Here is a 20,300-nt window from a genome sequence, read left to right on the forward strand (position 1 = left end):
CAATAAAGGATATTAAAGACCCAATTATAAATGATATCATATAGCCAATAGAGAATATCATCCAACCATGATATTCTATAACCAATAGAGGATATCATCCAGCCAATAGAGAATATCACCTAGCCAATAGAGGATTTGTAGATGGAGGATATGTATAACAATGGCAGAATCTCCATTAAAGATCTCGTACTAAAGGTCATGGGTATAACATAACTTGTTCATTTCTCAACCAAAATACATGCATATGTTATCAAAATGCTCACAATTACAACATATAATCATGTGGGACAATTATTTTAACAATTATACATCACATAGGAAAAGCCCTAATTCGATTTTTTGCGCATTTTTCGAAAAATCCGACAATCTCGAGCAATTAAACTTTCTCTCTCTTTCGCCATGGATGACCTCGCTCCTTTCCTTTGCCGTAACCATCACCAACTTGTCAACGGGTAGAAATTTGTTCTTCATCGCAAGAAGATGACGATGATACCTTCTCGACTGACGAAACATTGGGTGTAGCTTGCTGCACCCAATACTTTGTGAAAATAGTTTTAGTTCAGTAAAAAAAAAATAATTTATATTTCAGCAAAAATAAGATGAAGTCAACGGGACCTTATTATAATTTCAATACTAGGTTAGGCCACATGCCATGCACGATAATATTAAAGAGCTATTTTAAATTATTGCTTTTAAATAAATTTATTATAAAAGAGTCTATTATTAGCCGAATAAATATTTTAAATTACACTTGTATTTATATACGGTATATTTCATCAATACATTAATATCAATTTTTTCTTGTTAACCAAATGAATATGCTAACAATATGTATTTAACCCATACACAGACTTCTTTTTATCCACTATTATATATTCTTTCATATAGTGTATTTTTTCAATAATTAGCTGGTAAAAATATGTTTTCATATCTTTCCTAACAAGCTTTTCACACATAATTATATACAAAAATCTTTTTTAAAAAAAATCCTTCTTATAAAAACGGTAGAGTTGTACATAATAATATGTATGTAACAAATTATTTTAAGAATTTGATTTGATTTTTTTTTTTACTTAAGTTTATGATATTAATATATATTGTGATATGATATATTAAATCTTTTTTATTCTTTTATTTATGTCAAATATTTGATTTTTTTTTAAAAAAAAAACTAAGGGACACACCAGAAAATAACACGTGTCTTTTTTGATGTGCCTTTTAGTACATATAGTTATTGATTGATTGATTTTTGGATAAGATATTTTAATTTTAATTTTAATATAATCAAACACTTGTTAAGATTTTAAGTCTACATACATGTTACTCCATCTTTTTCTCAATATTCTCATTAGGAATTATTTGACTATTAAAAATGAGAGAGAATTTTCTAAAAATGGGAGGGAATTTTTTTTTTTTTTTTTTTTTTTTTTTTTTTTTTTTTTTTTTTTGAGGAAATGAGAGGTAATCTTCTTAAAATATCACAAATTTTCATTTAAGACTCCCCCCTACGGCGCAACGCAAGTTGTGAATTGGATCATATTGATAATATTCAAATATTTGATCCACCATTTTTATTTTCTTTTTTGGAATTAAATACCCACCAGGCGTTATTATTAATATTAAGATAATATTCTAGGCTCAAACAAGCCGAGAACCAATATGGGTAATTAGTGTGAGTATTAACTCAAACTTACGACTATTATTATCTTCAATTCTTCATGATGTCCTTCTTACTATTATTATTTTTTCTAATTAATACCTCAAATTCGTTTCCAAGTCTGAACTACTTGAAATCAGATTGCTACAACTCGTCATTATACCCTCTTAAAAAGCTCGTATGACACCAATCTCAACAAGTTACTATCTAATTTGGTCTCCCAAATTTCTACTACCAATGATGGTTTCATTACACAAAAGCAAGGCTTACAAACTCCAGATCCTACTTATGGCCTTGCCTTGTGTCGAGGTGACATTGATCGCAACGATTGTAACGATTGTGTTAAGATGGCTAGCAAGGAGGTGACAATAAGGTGTCCAAGAGCAAGTCAAGCAATAATTTGGATGGAACGATGCATGCTTCGTTACTCTAACATGTCCTTTTTCAATCTCCTTCAATTCAAGAGGAACCCAACATAGCGCTATACAATGTTAACAATGTCACGGACCATGTCAAAGATTGGACTTTGTCATTGTTCAGGGATATGTTGAGTAATGTAGCGTTCGACGCAGCTTTTAACTCCAGTAACAAGTATGCCACTAAGGAAGAATGGTTTTTACCCTTGAAACGATATATATACTCTTTGGCTCAATGTGATTAACTTGACGATGGTTGATTGTAGCAAGTGCTTCAATGTAGCCATTAATCTTGTTCCTAATGTCTTGGCGCGAGGAGGAATAATATTAACGCCAAGTTGTACTCTAAGGTATGAAATGTATCAGTTTTACAGCTTAACAGGTTTGGAGCCATCACCAGCACCGAACATAGTGCCTTCTCCTACTAATATTATTGCTAGAACAAAACCAGGTATATGTCCTTTAGTTTTGTTACAATATGAGATAAGATTTTTTTCCAAAACGTGTTTTGTTCGTTATTTCGGCATTCATTGATATTCATCACTATTTTTTTGGCGGTTTGACCAATTCAAAAAGAAAATGTTAAAAACCAATCAAAAAGCCAATTTAAAAAAGCCAATTCTAAGTTTTGTAGCTAATATTTCAGGGCAATTATTACCATTACTAGTTACAACTAAAACTAAACAATGTTGAAATGTTATTACTCTCTCCGTATTTTCTTATGCTCCATTTTTCTTTTACAGTCGTATTTCATTAGTTGCTTGATTTCCTCTTTTAAAAACATTTAATAATAGTTTTCTATTTTTACCCTACCAGTGTTCCCTCATATTATACTTATACACACCTTTGATTTTTCAGATTTATTTTATTCTTCAACTAACCTCTCAAAAATTTTATATCCGGAGAAATGGAACAAGTATAAAATACGGAGTGAGTAAATGTAAGCAAAACTACCTCGGTTTAATATAATGTACAACATTTATTAAAAATTGATGTTGTACATAATGTGTAATAAATGATTTCTTTTCTTTTTAATTTGTCATTTCACTGTGTCTTTGTCCTTATCATATGCATAAACATCATTCTCTCTCCATTTAATAATCACAAAGAAGTTCACGTCAAAATAAATAAATAAATAAAATAAAATAAAACTCACTAAGAAATTATGCTCAGAAGTGCTTATCATAACTTTTGTTCCTATCCAAAAAAAAAAAAAAAAAAAATACAAAATTGTTGCACACAATATAAAACGGAGGTAATTATTGTGTTGGATGTAAACAAAAATGCTAGTTCATGTTAGTATGTAGTAAAATCACAAATCTACAATGATATAAGCTTAGAAAATTATGACAAAGTCACATTTTTCCGGCATTGTTGGTAATAATTAACCTTTACACTTTTATATATTCGGCATTTCATACTTAGCCTTAAAATTGCATACACATATTTATTAATCATGGTTTAAAAACAATTCAGAATAGCAAATCACTTCAATACGAATAAAGTACACTATGTTTTGTTTTGTATATCATTTTTTTTAATAAACCTGTGGAATAATGAGATAAAATTGTGATGGTAAAGGGTAAAGTGTGAACATTTTTTTTTATATTAAAGATGGGTCAAAATATCTAATGTGAAGAAATTAAAAACTCAAGGAATATGATTGATGTACTTATCCGTTGGAAAGTCAAAAAGGGAAAAAGTGGATGAGAATGTGCTCATTTGATTCACATACAAGTGAGAAATTTCATTTTTAATTTCATAGAAAAAATTGTAAATTTTTGTCTTGATTGAAAATGCATGACTTGATAACATGCATTTGTTTGACAACTAGGCATTTGTAATTCCTCTAGTTCGAACAGTTGTAAATTTGTAGCTTATCTAGGAAAAATATTGAAGAACAATGAAAGGGGGAAAAAATTTATTGCTCATGTTTAACTCTAAAAAATTCATTGATATTTGACAGGAAATAAAGTAAAGTATACTGCTTCACAAAAATAAAGTAAAGTAGGTGATGGGAAAGCCACTTCAGAAAAAAAAAAAAAAAAAAAAAAAAAAATCTTGCCTATCCTCTAAATTGATTTTGGAAAAAAATTCAAATTAAGAAAAAAAATTAACACAGCTCGAATAAATTGCTCCCTGTATTTTGTAATAATCACCACATTTTTTTTTTTTTAAATTTATTTGCGTTTGTTTTATAATAATTGAACACTTTCATATTGATAATGACCTATTAGTTTTTATACCTCTCTCACTAACCCAACTTGAACAATCTTTGCCAATATACCACTTATGCTAAATTGTATATTATCAAACAATTATATTTTATATTATAAAAATATCTCTTTGGTCTCCACTTTATAATTTTCCTATAACTTTATGCATTGCTTAGTGTTACAATTATTACTCCCTCCATTTTTTAATACTTGTTTCATTTCTACTTTGCACTATTTATTTGTCCTACTTTGACTAATGTTTGTGAATTATACAATAGAAAAAATATAGTCTCGTGGGTACTTGTTGGAATCGTCTCAATAAATAGATTATTAATTTTCAATTATAAGAATTTATACTTATTGATAATTATAGATATAATTGATCAAAGATGAGCATCGGCATACGTGTCCCAGATAAATAATGGAGCAAGTATTTAAAAACGGAAGAAATATTTAAACAAAGGATGTATGTTACATTGGAGAAAAAACAAATTGATAAACTTGATATCCTATATTAACAAGGAAAAATTGTCACCATTAATTCCAACTTTGCTCCATTCGCCAATATTAATCCCAACTTCAGTTTATTCCTTATCACTCCCAACTTTACACCCTAATAATTTTTATCACCCCCAACCAGTCATCCAACCTGATGTAGGAGGTTACTAGACACGTGTCAACATGTGATAAGTCCAAAAAAAAATTTAAAAAAAATAAATAAAATAAAAATACAAAAAAAAAAAAACCCCAACCTTACCCAGCAGTAGGTGGCAGCTCTGCTACCTCAGGCAGGTGGTGCCCGAGGTAGCCCCTATCGTTGCCGGCAGGGAGGTAGCCTTCTCCGACAAATTCCGACCTGTTGCCTCTCTGCCAGACACCCTTCCCTTCCCCTCCCACGGTACCATCGATCCACCACAAAAACGAACATCCAAACCCCACCACCACCACAAACACGAACAACCAAATCCACACCTAACCCTAACCCTATGCCTAGACCCACCACCACCAGGAACAGCCATCACAAACACATCCCCTCTGGCTCTCCCCAACCCCGAACAACGCAACCCATCCCCTCTCCCCAGCCCCGACCACCGGAACCCACCCACCTCCAATTCTCGCAGCCCTAAACCGTCCAAAACGAAACCCCTTTCGCTAATACAACCATGAAATCGGCCACTAACGGCCGAAAATCGATCGGTAAAGGGTTGAAATCAACCATTCAACCCCAAAACCGACCAATTTCAGCCATTTGTGGCCAATTTTGGTGGTCATTTTTGGGGAGAGGGGGTTGTTATTTAGTGGGGAAACGACCTTTTAGGGTTAGGGTAGGTTTTTCTATAGTTGTGGGCTATGAAGGGAGTGCGTGTGAGTCGAAAGTGGGGTAGGGGCTGGGCTATGCTGCGCTGCCGGTGGTAGTGCTGTGGTTGTTGGGTTAGTTTTAGGGATTTTTATTTATTTTTTTTACATTTTTTTCTCTTTTTTTCAACCAGTTAAATATTGACACATGTGCAAGAAAAAACAAACACACAAATGTTAACCTGCTTAATCGCTTGCAAGTCATTTAGGAGCAATGGGAGCGGATTGGGTACAAAGTTGAGATTAATAAAAAATAAACGAAAGTTGGGATTAATATTGGCGGATGGAGCAAAGTTGGGATTAATCATGGCAATTTTCCTATTAACAAAGCTTGTTAATATCAAAGCTAATTTGTAAATTAGCAGCCACACCAAGATAATTTTGTAAATTCAGCCATTTCTCTCCCCTCTATCACCACCATATAACCTCCCCTTGCACATGGTTTACTGATACTAACTAACCTCCCTTACCCAAAACCATGTGTAAGGGAGCCTCTTTCAGATAAAAATTTTTGAGAGCAATGACTTTAAACATCATTGCTAACCAACTTTGGGAATTACCTTTCCTTGATAATTCCTTCATGACCCCCCAATACTCAATTATAGACCAAAAAATACAGCTTCATCAAACCACAAATAACTGCTAGACCTCTACCTATAGACAACCTGGTATCCAAAAGCTCCATCTTTGCATAGTTAAAATAGGTGAACATGAAAACCAAAAGATCTAGCACCGTAGAGTATAACAAAATCCAACCTCAAAACCACATAAATAATATCAATTACTTCATCTAAATCACACCAAATTAAAATTCAGCACCTCCCTAGACCTAAGAACTACACCCAAAAACACCTCCCTTAGCCCCTGAACAGCATACCAAGGAGCAAGAACAAGCAACCCTCCAAAGCCAGGACAACTAGAAAGCCTCAGACAGCCAACCACAACCACAAACAAAGGGACTCCACCATTTAGAAGCCTAATTATCAAGCTTATTAAGGACAATAAACTAACAAAACCCAACGTAGAACTATAAGACACCAAGGACAGAGAAAAATAAATCAATATAACTAAGGCTAAACTAACTTAAACAAGAAAAGGAACAAAAAGGAAAGCTACTGATTGAACAACAACACACAAAATCTAACCTATCTTTACCATTGTCGTCGAAATTGTCGTAATCGGAGAACCCTAAACAACGGTGATAGGAGAGCCTTAAGAAAACAAGGTCGAAATCCTCAAACCTCAAAAACGGCCAACTAACCTAACTATTCCAAACACAAAACTCTAACTCCCAACTTCACTTTTACAGACGGGGCTAAATTTTCACAATAACCACCAACGATGGTGTTGGGAGCAGCCATTTGGAATAAGATCGCCAAAGACTCCTTGAACTAGCCATGAAGTAAAATTCGTTTTAACCAATTGAGATTATATGACAAAGTAAGCTAATCAAACGTATACAATGAATGTATAATGTGTTTCAATTGAAAACAATAAGACCTTCGGATAGGTCCTTTCCTGTGGGCTGAAGATTGATCTCGTTCCAAGTGATGTTTGGGCCGAGGATTTCCTGCAGTAAACACACATAAACTGGCCACGGGGTTGTGTCGAGAAAGGTCCCTCCGATGCCGAAGTCGGCACAGTGTTTAGATAGAGAAATCTAAGCAAGAGTATTAATTGCTTGAGGCTTAATATGAATGAATGTAGAGAGAGGAGAGTGAAGGCTTTTATACCTTTCCCAATAGATGAATGAGCCTTGAAATCAAATGGGCTTGCCATATTGACTGAGCCTTTGATTGACTTGGCATGATTTGGAGAGTTGAACCTTTGCTTTGGGCTTGTAATTAAAGCATTTGTGGACCGGCCTAATTGGAGCAAAGTGGACCCAAACATAATGTAACTAATATTATTATTAAATAATACGGAGTAATAAATATGGATCTAAGCCACACAAGAAAATTAAGAGAGAAAGTCCACTTCACAACACCAAAGACAACTATACAAATGCATGAATAACTAATCATTTTTCTAAAATTAAGGACCACAACTACTTTGCTAAAAATTGAGCATTACTTTCAACAATACCATACTCGAATACTGTTGACAGATATTTATTTATTTATTTATTTTAATTTTTCAAATCATTGATCAAATGCTTGCTTCATAAATTCATTGTTTCGTAAATTTTCAAAAGTGTTCCTATCTCTGCAGGGTGGAAGGAAGCTACCGCAAAGAGAGTAGTTGTGGCGACCATTGTTCCGTTAGCTGTCTTAGGGTTGCTAATTACAAGTATTTGTCTATTTAAGAAGAAAGCAAAGAAGTACCCTTCTCTAGACGTTAACTATGGTACTTATTATCCAATTCATAATACACGTTCAATTTTTTTTGTTAACTTAGTAAGATGTATAATTAAGTTGGTTAATCATGTTTATTTTAATTGATATAGTATGATGATTTGATAACCGCGGAGTCCTTGATGTTCGATTTAAAGACACTTGAAGCTACCACTAACAACTTTTCGGACGACCACAAGCTTGGTCAAGGCGGATTTGGCAGTGTTTATAAGGTAAACAATATAATGGATTATGACCTAATCGATTTGACTATGAAATTAGCTATTACATTACTAGTTTAAAATGTGTAACTTTATTTGTTTCGTTTTTTAATGGATCACTTGCAAATGTATGGTATTTTACCACAGTTTCTTTGTTGACATATTACATTGGGAAATTTGGAAAATGAAGAATTTATCTTTCTCTTACTACTATATAAAGGATGTTAGATTTCGGAAAAACTCCTCATATTGGAGTGTGTATCATTGATGAATATATATAGAGATACAAGCCTAACCCTAATCACGTTAGGAGATCTAGTATGATAAAGATACAAAATATACAAATATATCCGACAAATATTATCTAATTATAATATCTATCACACCCCCGCAGTCATAGCGGGAGGAAGTCGTACGCAAAGATTGAATCTAAAGTCTAAAAACGATTCCCTCGATAGGCCCTTAGTGAAGATGTCTGCAAACTGATATCTTGATGGAACATGAAGAACCCTAACCTCACCCAAGGCAACCTTTTCCCGAACAAAATGGATGTCCATCTCCACATGTTTGGTGCATTGGTGTTGAACCGGGTTGCTAGAAAGGTAGATAGTGTTGATACTATCACAGTAAACAATAGTAGCCTTCCGGAGCGGACAATGTAGCTCCAATAAAAGATTACGAAGCCAACAAGCTTCAGAAATAACATTTGCGACGCCTCGGTACTCCGCTTCTGCACTTGATTTAGACAAAGTAGGCTGACGTTTAGCTGACCAAGAAATGAGGTTGTCCCCGAGAAAGCAACAATAACCCGATGTAGAACCTCCCCAGTCAGCGTCAGTATAAGTAATCAAGCGAGTAGGAGCAGACAGATATAAATGTAAACCATGATCAATGGTACCCTGAATATAACGCAGAATGCATCAAAATGTGTCCCCCTGGGATCGTGCATAAATTAACACACCTGATGTACCGCATAAGCAATATCTGGACGAGTAAATGTGAGATACTGAAGTGCACCTACAAGACTACGATACAAGTAGAATCCCGAAACGGAGGTCTCGAATTTGCACTAAGTTTGGACTTAGTGTCAACTAAAGTGGCGACAGGTTTACAAGAGCTCATACCTGCTTGCTCTAAGATGTTCTGAGCATATTTCACTTGAGATAATAACATGTAAAAGGGAGTGCGGGTTACCGTAATACCTAAAAAATAACTCAATGACTCTAGATCCGACATAGGAAACTCGGTTTCCAAGCTAGAGATTATTCCCATGCGCAACCTGTCAGAAGATGTAGCTAAAAGAATATCATCAACATAAAGCAGTAAATATGTCATATCGTCTCCTTGCCAAAAAGTGAAAAGAGAATTATCACTCTTGGCAATGATGAAACCCAACTTGAGTAGAAAATTCGCTAATCGCTGATACCAAGCTCCTGGAGCTTGCTTCAAACCATAAAGAGCTTTGCGAAGGCGACAGACATAGTCAGGTTTTCTCCGATCAACAAAACCCAGAGGTTGATGCATGTATACTGTTTCCTTCAAATCACCATGTAGAAAGGTATTTTTTACATCTAACTGATGAATGAACCACTTTTTAGCCATAGTTAAACTGAGTACCGTGCGAATAGTTTCTGGTTTGACCACCGGTCTAAAAGTCTCATCATAATCAATACCAACCTCCTGCGACCTGCTATCACATACAAGACGAGCTTTATGCCTTTCAAGGTCACCATTAGACTTGTATTTATGTTTAAAAAGCCACATACAATTAACAATATTCACCCCCGTAGGCCTAGGTACCAAATACCAAGTCCCCGTTTAAATCAAAGCACTATATTCATCAAACATCGCAGCATTCGAATTATGGTCTTGTAAAGCTTGTTTGTGATTTCGTGGTAAAGGGATTTTTGCTCAATAGTCAAGTTGGCATATTTAGGATTTGGTTTAATAATGTCATGACGAGATCTCGTCTGCAATTGGGGTGAAGTAAGGAAATTTGGGTGAGAAAGGATGGTAGATTGATGGGCTGGAGGGGTGTAATGAGGTGGGCTGGAGAGGTGTAATGAGGTGGGCTGGAGGGAGAAAGTGGCGGTTAGGCTGAACTTGGGGAAGAAATCCCAGCAGGGGAGGACGCGGGTTGGGCCGAGGGAGACCCAGCGGTCGCTGGACTAGGACTGATGGTCACTAGTTGGGCCACTGGATTTCCAGCGCCTAATGGTGAAGGTGAAGGTTGGGTCTGGTCTTGTTGATTGGGAGTATGTGTTTGGGCTTGAGGGATTGATCTGGGCTATTGCAAAAAGAAATGAGTTAGAATTTGTGATCTATCATCAAAACCCCAAAACTCATAATCCTTTAAAGTGCAACTCTCCAAATTTTTATACGGAAGTATAGACTCGTTGAAGGTTACGTGTCTTGAAATAATAATTTTGCGAGTTGTGAGATCTAGACATTTATAACCTCGATGGTTGGAATGATACCCTAAAAAGACACAAGGAGATCTAGGTGCAAGTTTATTAGGAGCCGTAGCAGAGAGATTTGGGAAACATAGACATCCAAAAACCCGTAAATGATCATAAGATGGGTTTTTACGAAACAAAGCTTGAGCCGAGGTCATTTTCTTTAGAGATTTGGTTGGAAAAATATTAAGAAGATATGTGGCCGTCTCAAGAGTATGTGACCAATAGGACGGGGGTAAGGAAGCATGAAACAATATGGTGCGTTTGAAATTATTAATGTTTCGAATCATACGTTCGGCTTTTCCATTTTGAGAAGAAGTGTGGGGACATGAGAATCTAAAAATCATTATGTTTTCAATACAAAGCTATTTGAAGGGGTTGTTGTCGAATTCGCGACCGTGGTCACTTTGAAAAGATTTAACAGGACGTTCAAATTGAGTTTGCACATATTTTCTAAAGAGTATGAACCATTGGAAGGCTTGAGATTTGTAAGCAAGAGGGATATCCCACACATAATGAGTAAAATCATTAAGAAGAACCAAATAATATTGATGACCATTAATGCTTCGAATGGGAGATGTCCATAAATCAGCATGAATAATGTCAAAAGCAGAAGAAATATTATTATTTGAATCATAAAAAGAAAGTCTAACATGTTTCCCTATCTGACATGAATTGCAAAAAGAGGGGTCATGCTCCTTATTCACTACAAAAATAAAAGCTTTTTAGCAACTAAGTTTGGCAACAAATTTTTAAAACGTTGCTAAATAACAACGAATATAATTTTTGTCATTGCCTAATTATAAGCGACATTTTATGCTTTAGTTTTTTTTAATAATTAATGGCTAAATGTTTTTGATTTGTTGCTGTTTAAAACAAATTGTTTGCTAGTTATTACTAGATGGCATCATATTTTTCTTTTGTTGCCATATAGTAACAAACTATGGCAACAAATGTACCACCCCCAAATCTCTCTCTACGGAAATACCAGTATAATACGTATAATTATACCATAGAGATAGACTTGGGCGTATTACCGCCGTGTGATTACGCAAGGCTACTCAAACACTTAACTCAATAACAAAACTTGCAGCGGAAACTCAACTTTCTTTTATTAATACTTATAAAAATAGTAACATTGTTATGAGTACTCAAAATAAAGACAAGACCATTATTCCTAAACTAGATGAAGCAAATCCCTGGACTCTCATATGCTCATTCATGACTCCACCTGAAAATAGTCAACACTACTTACCATTACGGTAAACAGGGCGAACCAAAACAAATAAGAAATACGAATTAGCAAAATATGCTAAGTACGATAAGTGCAAGATAATGTAAACTCAATTTTTTTGCAAACATGCTTTAAAAATCAATTCCAATAATTAATCCAATAAATTCCAAACTCATTATTCCAAAACCGATTCCAATGATTCAATATTCAAAATAATAGTTAATAAAACCAATTCCTTTATTAAGAACCAATTTCTTTTAATCCAATTCCTCACCCAAGTGTGCACACCCTCCAAGCTAGTCTCCTTATATTACAAGGCTATTCTTGAGGAAAGACCCGGTCATACAAAGTCCAAGGCCTTATCAATAAATCAAATCCGCATAGTGGGATTACCAACATGCTTATAAAGCATTAATAATAATAATTTGATGGTTCAATAAATTCTTTTAATATCCAATAAATTCCAATATAATTCAAACCATTCAAAATGTGATTTAAAAATTAATCATTCAAAATACTTTTATTAAAATCAATACCTACAAACATAATTTATTTCGAAATCATAATTCAATCATCATAAAATCATATAAAACATGTTATTCAAACCAATCACTTTCAAAGGTATCTAGCCACCTAAACATACCTTGATCCTTGCTAGAAAAACCACACAAAAAGAACCTCAAGAACCTTGATTTCGAATATCAATCAACACTTTGCACTTTCAAAGTTCAATCACGAATACACCTTGCAAATAACATAACCATAAGGTTATCACAACATAAACTCAAATCTAATGTGCATGGACTATAAAACTCTTTTAAAATAATACTTTAATATAAAATTATAGCTTTGAAATAGGTATTTGTATTTTAGAAAACTAACCATGAAAAAGATAAAAGAATAGGATTAAAGAGAAGTGAATTTTCGTAGGAAAGAATAGGCAGAACTTGCAGAGGTCATAACTCCTTCAATATAACTCCGAATCGGGTGATTCTTGAGCCTAATCTCAAGGATTTTTTGAGAGGAACAATCTTCTATGAAACATCAATACCCCAAAAACTTACCAGAAGTGCCCGAAAACTGGCTTCAAAGGTATACGGGATAATATTTGTATGAAAAGAGAAGAAGAAAAGTATGAAAAGGTTTAGGGAAAAGAAGAATAAGAGAGAAGAAGAGAATTGAGTTTTGGTGTGAAGAATATGAGAGGTATGAAGGGGTATTTATAGGCTAGCTCATGCAAGAATTATGGCAAGAGAATGTGGGAAGAATTATGGTAAAAAGTATTAAGGAATTACTTAGAGAAGTGAATAAAGAAATATGGAAACTTTTGATATTAAAGTGATTGTGTATAACAAAAATATGGAAGGTATGTTGTCATGAAAAATAATATGGCAAGGAAGATTACTTGGGGAATAATCAAGAAAAATAAAAGGTAGGAAAATAAGATGATCAAATTTTTGTGAGATGGAAAATAGGAATTAAGGAAATAAGAGATTTCAAGGAGATAATTAAAAATACAATTTAACAAAATAAATCACCCAAAATCCAACCAAAGTGGCAGAAAATTTTTGAGCTTCCATAGCTCCAAATTTTCGAACCATATTAGTAATGTTTAGGAAATTATTTTGATAGATTTTAGGCTTAAAAATAATTGTGTAAATAATATATTTTGTATAAAATAATTAATTAGAAAAATACCAATTATTCACTAAATAAAATAACTAAGAAAATCAGATTTTCTACACATAGAAAATTCGAAAGTCATAGTTAATAATTTAGGAATTTTCGGCCCTTTTAAATAAATAATAAAATATAATTTTGTTTGATTAAAATATCCGGTATATATATAAATAATCCGGTTTTTAAATAAAATAAATGGATAATAAATCTTATCCAAAATCCAAAAATAATAATTGAGTTTTAAAATACTTTTGGCGCCGAAATTCAAATATCATTTTGGCTCCAAAATTCAAATAGTAAAATAAATTACTAAAATACCCTTTTTAGAAAATATTAATTAATTAATTAATTAGAAAATACGTTTCAAAAATACGGGGTATTACAACAAATATTTTATTTGTATTGATTTAAAAACAAACAAAGCAATGAATTTTTGAATGGTTGCCATTAGAAACAAGTCGTCTTAACTATTGTTGCTAGATGATAACGTATTTTTTTATTTGTTACCATTAGAGATAAGTTGTATTACATTTTGTTGTCAATTTATACGTAGGCCACTTTTTGCTATTATGTATAAAATTATTTGAAGACACTCTTCTTATTATTTGTTGCTATAATGACATCAAATAGAGACGGATTTCAATTTCATCTCTAATTTAGAGACGGATTTTTTATTTCGTCCCTAATTTAGAGACAAAATTTTCAATTTTGTCTCTAATATTTCGTTCACTTATTATAAATTATATGCATAGAAGTAAACAAATAGTACTTGGTATAGTTGGTAAGAGATTCATCATGTGACTTTGAGGTCACAAGTTTGACTCCTACCAACTGCGATCCTTGAGACAGGGGATTCAAAAAGTCTAGCCGAGTTGACCCGAATGAGGTTTCAGATTGGTAAAGATCGGGTTGAACCGAACTACTAATGGGGATTGGGTTTTTGACTCGTAGTGTTGATAGCAACCAATATTTGTGATTTGTAGCTTTTTTTATGAACCAACTTTAATAATTTGTTACTATTTTTAGGAACCAACATTAATAATTTGTTGCTATTTTAGGAACTAACATTAATAATTTATTGCTAATTTAGCAACAACCAATGGTAATCTATTGCCAAAGTTGGCAACGAATGCACCAAAAACAGCAACCATCATGGAAACTATATTTAAATGGATGCAATATTGCAACAAAATTGCTTTACAACTGGTAGCAAAATTCCATGGCAACAAGCCTTTTAGCAACAACAAATTTTCGTTTCCAACCCGTTGCTAAATAGAGTTGGAAACGAATTTTTGGTGAATAACAAGTTTTAGTTGATAATATATTGACTTAATTTTGTAGTGATTACAACAAATAAAATTGTTGCTCCTAAGAAACAGTAAAGACGAAGCCCCGGGATGTCCTAGACAATCATGCCACAGGGTGACAGTGGTGAGAGATGTGGCTAGACATGTGCTTAGAATATTTGTGGAAACTGGGTAGAGCTCCCCGGCACTATTGCATCTCGTGATTACCCTCCCCGTACGAAGATTCTTCACAGAAAAACCATTAGGATCAAAATCAATGGACACCAAATTATCATAAGTAAATTTACGCACAAAAATTAAATTTTTGATAATTTGTGGTGCAAGAAGAACATTATTGAGCATAAGAGTATTATTCGGAAGGGTGGTATGACCATAACCAGTAATTGGAATGCGATGACAACTGCCTACTAAAATGTGGTTATTAATGCTTAAATTAAAAAGGGGAAGAAGAGTATTGGGATTGTTTGTCATATGAGACATGGCGCCAGAGTCCATGTACCATCCAGTCTCTGGATTTGAGAAACCCATTGACGAATACGCACTGCCAAGTTCGGTGGGGGTCATGGGTGAGCCGTAGTTGGTCGGCCCCATAAAGTAGGCCTGCTATTGGGATGGCCTACTAAGAATGGGTCGAGGCTGGTATGAGCCCGCTGTAGGGAAAGGCACAGGAGTGTGTACCATTGATGAATATATATAGAGATACAAGCCTAACCCTAATCATGTTAGGAGATCTAGTATGATAAGGATACGAAATATACAAATATATCCGACAAATATTATCTAACTATAATATCTATCAAAGGAGAACATGTGTGTGATAGTATAGTATAGTATAATACCCAAAATAATATATGGGTTAAAGGAAACAACATTAACATTGAAGAACATATTATTCAAGTAAAAAGAACATAATTTGTATTATTGATGCCCGACCAAAAAATATTTTAATCTATAAACCTTAAGTAATGTTGTTTGTAATTTGTAATGTATAGAATATATAGTTTAGAGCCAAATAAAAGATTGATCTGACTCAAAGAAGCTATTACATTCCAAATTAAATATGAATATTAATCCAAGAAATGATAAAAGAACACTCATCATTATATGAAGAACATCATCACATCTGACAATAATACAAACATAGAAAAAAAAAGATTTAAAATTTAAAAAATTGAAAATCACCTTTTCTCTCAACAACGAAATTGTCAATTACATCTTTCCATTAAATTAAGAATTCATCGAAATGGTAAAATCAACTCTGATCTGTAATATATTGAATCACTTCGAATTAAAAACTTACCATCGTTTCTCTCTCTTTTAAACTCAATTTTTCTCTTTTAACAAAAAAATATGCAATTCTGTTGACCAAAAGTAGTATGGAATGTAAATAAAAAATTAATTTATTAAATTAAGGAATATAAATAACAAAGGAAAAATTGCCTGGAATAATCCCACCTTTGGGGCGTCCGCCCAAAATAATCCCATCTTTGGGTTATTTTTTAATAATCCGATCGTTATATCCAATCCGCTCAAAATGGTCCCGGGTGACAAGTAACCGGTTGAAGAGGTAATTTTTTTTTTATTAAGTTTAATATGCACGTTTCATAACTTGATTCGTCCAAAATAATATAAAAAACATTAATAATAAAAAAAGTAAAAGCATATACAAAAAAATAAAAAGAAAATAACAACCACCTAAGCCACACCACAACCACCAACATCCCACCACCACCCAAACCCAGACCCTAGAACTAACACCCCACCCAGACCAGAAACCACCGCTCCACCCAGACCCGAATCCACCGCCGCTTAGAAACCGACTGATATCCCAACCCAACCCCAAAACCCTTTTGAAAATCGAAACCCACCACACTAGATGAATTGAGGTCACGCGGCCTGAATTGAGGTCGGGGAGGACGACGTGGCCGTAAAAGGGACAGGGAACGGGGGCGTGGCCGTAAAGACATGGAACGGGGAGGGGGCTGGGATTGTGATAGGATCAGGGGACGGAAAATCTCGCTTATGCCTGGATTTCATGGGGAAGGGAAGGTGTTGGTGGTTCAAGGAAGGGCTCGTCGCGACGCCAGCGCCAACGCTAGAGTTGGGGTTGGGGGCTGGTGCTTTCGTGATGGAGTTTGGTAGGTGGTTTCGTGAGGGAAGGAGGGAGACGGTGGTTTCGTGAGGGAGGAAGGCGGGGGTTCGGGGGGGTTTAGGCGCATTGCCGGTGTCGGGGGTGTGGGTGACCGGAGCCACTAGGCTGGGTGTCAGGGGTGGCAGGGAAGGCTTGGGCTGGTGGTGGTATTTAAATAACTATTAATTTTATTTATTGAAAAAAAAAACATTTAACTTTTTTTAAAATTTATTTTATTTTATTTTTATTTTTTTGACAAATCACAGGGCGACATGTGTCAAGTAACTTGTTATAACAAGTTACATGACCGGTTGGGACCATTTTAAGCGGATTGGGTATAATGGTCGGATTATTTAAAAATAACCAATAGGTGGGATTATTTTGAGCGGATGAGCCAAAGGTCGGATTATTCCGGGCAATTTTTTCAATAACAAATTAATCCCTTAAATCAGTGTCTACTTTAGAAGTCACCTATACATAAGGTGCGACTTATAAACCTATCGAGTCGCCTCATACTTATTAAGAGACTTGTTAAGTTGAGGTTAAAATCAACAAAGCACATAACGAGTCAACTAATATACATGAGGTGACTTGATAGGTTTACAAGTTGCACCATATATGCATATAATTCTATAATCTGACTTATTTGGTGGCTTAAATTAGATTTTCAAAGTCACCTGCGTATAAGGTTCGACTCATTAACCTATTGAGTCGACTTATACATATAAGTCGACTCATTAGGTATGAGTCATAGTTAACAAAACATACCTAATATGTATAAGGTGACTCGACAGGTTTTCAAGTCGCACTTTTTGTATAGATTACTTGGAAAATCTAATATAAACCACCAAATAAGTCGGGTTATAGAGTCGTATGCATATATGGTGCGACTTGTTAGCCTATCAAGTCGCCTTATATATATTAGGCGACTCGTTACGTGCTTTGTTGATTTTAACCCCAACTTAACAAGTCGCCTAATAAGTATGAGGCAACTCGATAGGTTTATAAGTCGCACCTTATGTACAGGTGACACTAAAAGTCCAACTTATTAGGGGCTTTTTCTTGTAGTAGTTAATGTGCATTTACATGTTTACTCTCATTAATATGCGTATATGTACACGTTTTTATTTTGCCTCATTAATGTTAATTGTTTTTTGTTTTGTTTTTGCCTTCATTAATGCTTATTGCCTTACTTCCTCTGTCCCTTAATGGTAGTCCCTTTTGGTGAAATTTTACGAAAATGAAAAAACTTAAATAAGAAGTAGTAAAAGTACATTGACAATGTAAGTTATTACTTGGGGCATGTAAAAAAGTAGAGAAAGCAAGTAATAAAAATATTAAAAATATATAGAAATGCAAATTTTACATGGAAAAGCTAGGTTTTACACAAATATTGTTGCAAATTGGAGGGAATTTTAGTAAAAAAAATTAATATTAATAGTTGTTGGAAAAGGCAAATAGGGTAAACATTTTGGAACTAAAAATTGGTCAAAATGAACTATTACTAAGGGATGGAGGGAGTTTTTTTTATTTTTTTATTTTATTTTATTTTATTTTATTTATTTTACTATTTAGAATATTGTGCGGACATTTATAGATTTAAATATTTGTTTACCTATTTCCCTTAATTAATGTAACCAACAACAGCAACAAGCGAAAATCTCCCCGAAATGGCTAGCTGGCTATGGCGCGCCATAGCCACCTTAGATGATTATAACTGTCACTTAATATTCATCATTCTTTGTGCCCCACGTAATTGACTGCCTTTTATCTTTAGGGAACTCTGGCAAATGGTGAAGCGATAGCAATTAAAAGGCTATCAAAGATATCTACCCAAGGATTAGGAGAATTCAAGAACGAGGTTGTATTAATAGCCAATCTTCAACATAGAAATCTGGTTAAGCTACTGGGATTTTGCTTCGCAGAAGAAGAGAAGTTGCTCGTGTTTGAATTTGATCCCAACAAAAGCCTCAACTATTTTCTATTTGGTATGTTCAATATCAAACTCTGATGATTTGATACTTTTTACTAAGCTAATACGTACTGTATTAGTTTTTAAACTTTTATTCATCTGTTGAAAGAACAATCCCATAATAATTTAACAAACTCTTTAATAAACTCCCTTCTTATTAACTTTTATTATGAACTATTAATAAAAATCGTTATATTAATAAACATATCTGGACGTTGAAATAAAGGTTATTATGTTAAAATCAAAGTCATTATGTAATTGTGTTATGGCAGTGGTCATAATATATTAATATATTTTATAATAAAACTAAAATATACTAGTTTAATAAAGATCACTATGTTAAAATTAAGGTTATTATAATTAGGAAAATTTGACAATTACCACCTATAATTGTTGCTATCTTAGGAATTACCATCTACAGTTTTTTTTTTTTTTTTTTTTTTTTCGAATTTTACCACCTGTTATTTTTTTAAACATCAAAACTTCCTACCTACTTGGCTCTCAACTCAAATGTCATGTCATGTGAGATCCACTAACTACTTTTCTACCCTTTTTCCCTCCCTATCTTCTTTTCTCACTCGATTTATCATTCCCCTATATTGTACTCCTCTCAAAATTGGGGAAAAAATTCAGTTCGTGAAATAATTAACATGAATATTTAATTTGAAATTTTTCCCTAATTTTGAGAGTAATATAATATGGGGGAATGAGAAATTGAGAGAGAGAATAAGAAAAGGAGGAAATAGGGAGAAAAGGTAGTTAGTGAGCCCTACATGACATCACAATTCAATTTAAAGCCAAATAGGTTGGAAGTTTTGATGTTTTAAAAAATAATAGGTGGTAAATTCAAAAAACAAAAGTGCTAAAATAACAAAATTATAGGTGGTAATTGTCAAAAAATTGTAACAATTAACATAGGACGGTTTTCAAATGGCTACAATAAAATAGTGGCCATTGTAATTGAGTGAATCATAACCCTCTAATTAATAAAATACATCATATCCATCTATTTAGTTGGCTTTAAATTACACCTTATCAATAACCAAAAAATACAAAAAAATAAAATAAATTCAGCTTTTTTAATACTAGAAAATTTGGTCAAAGGATGAAAATTATCATTTATCTTACTTGATGGTTTTTTATTTATTTATTTATTTATTTTTTTATTAACATCAATTAGTTGGTTTCTTGAAAATTAGAGACAAATCTCACAATTTTTTATCATCTTCTTTTTTCCTCCATTTTCCTGGTTTTCTTTAATGGAGGATGATTCATTAATTATTTGACAAATTTGATACAAAAATGATGGAAGTCGTAAAAT

General features: G+C 33.6%; 1 pseudogene; it reads left to right on the forward strand.

Moving 5' to 3' along the window:
- Positions 1-1,718: 1,718 nt before the first annotated feature.
- On the forward strand, positions 1,719-19,018 carry LOC145578088 (cysteine-rich receptor-like protein kinase 25; annotated as a pseudogene).
- The last annotated feature ends 1,282 nt before the right edge of the window (positions 19,019-20,300 follow it).

Source organism: Chenopodium album, chromosome 14, assembly GCF_948465745.1.
Source record: "Chenopodium album chromosome 14, dcCheAlbu1.1, whole genome shotgun sequence".
Lineage (NCBI taxonomy): Eukaryota > Viridiplantae > Streptophyta > Magnoliopsida > Caryophyllales > Amaranthaceae > Chenopodium > Chenopodium album.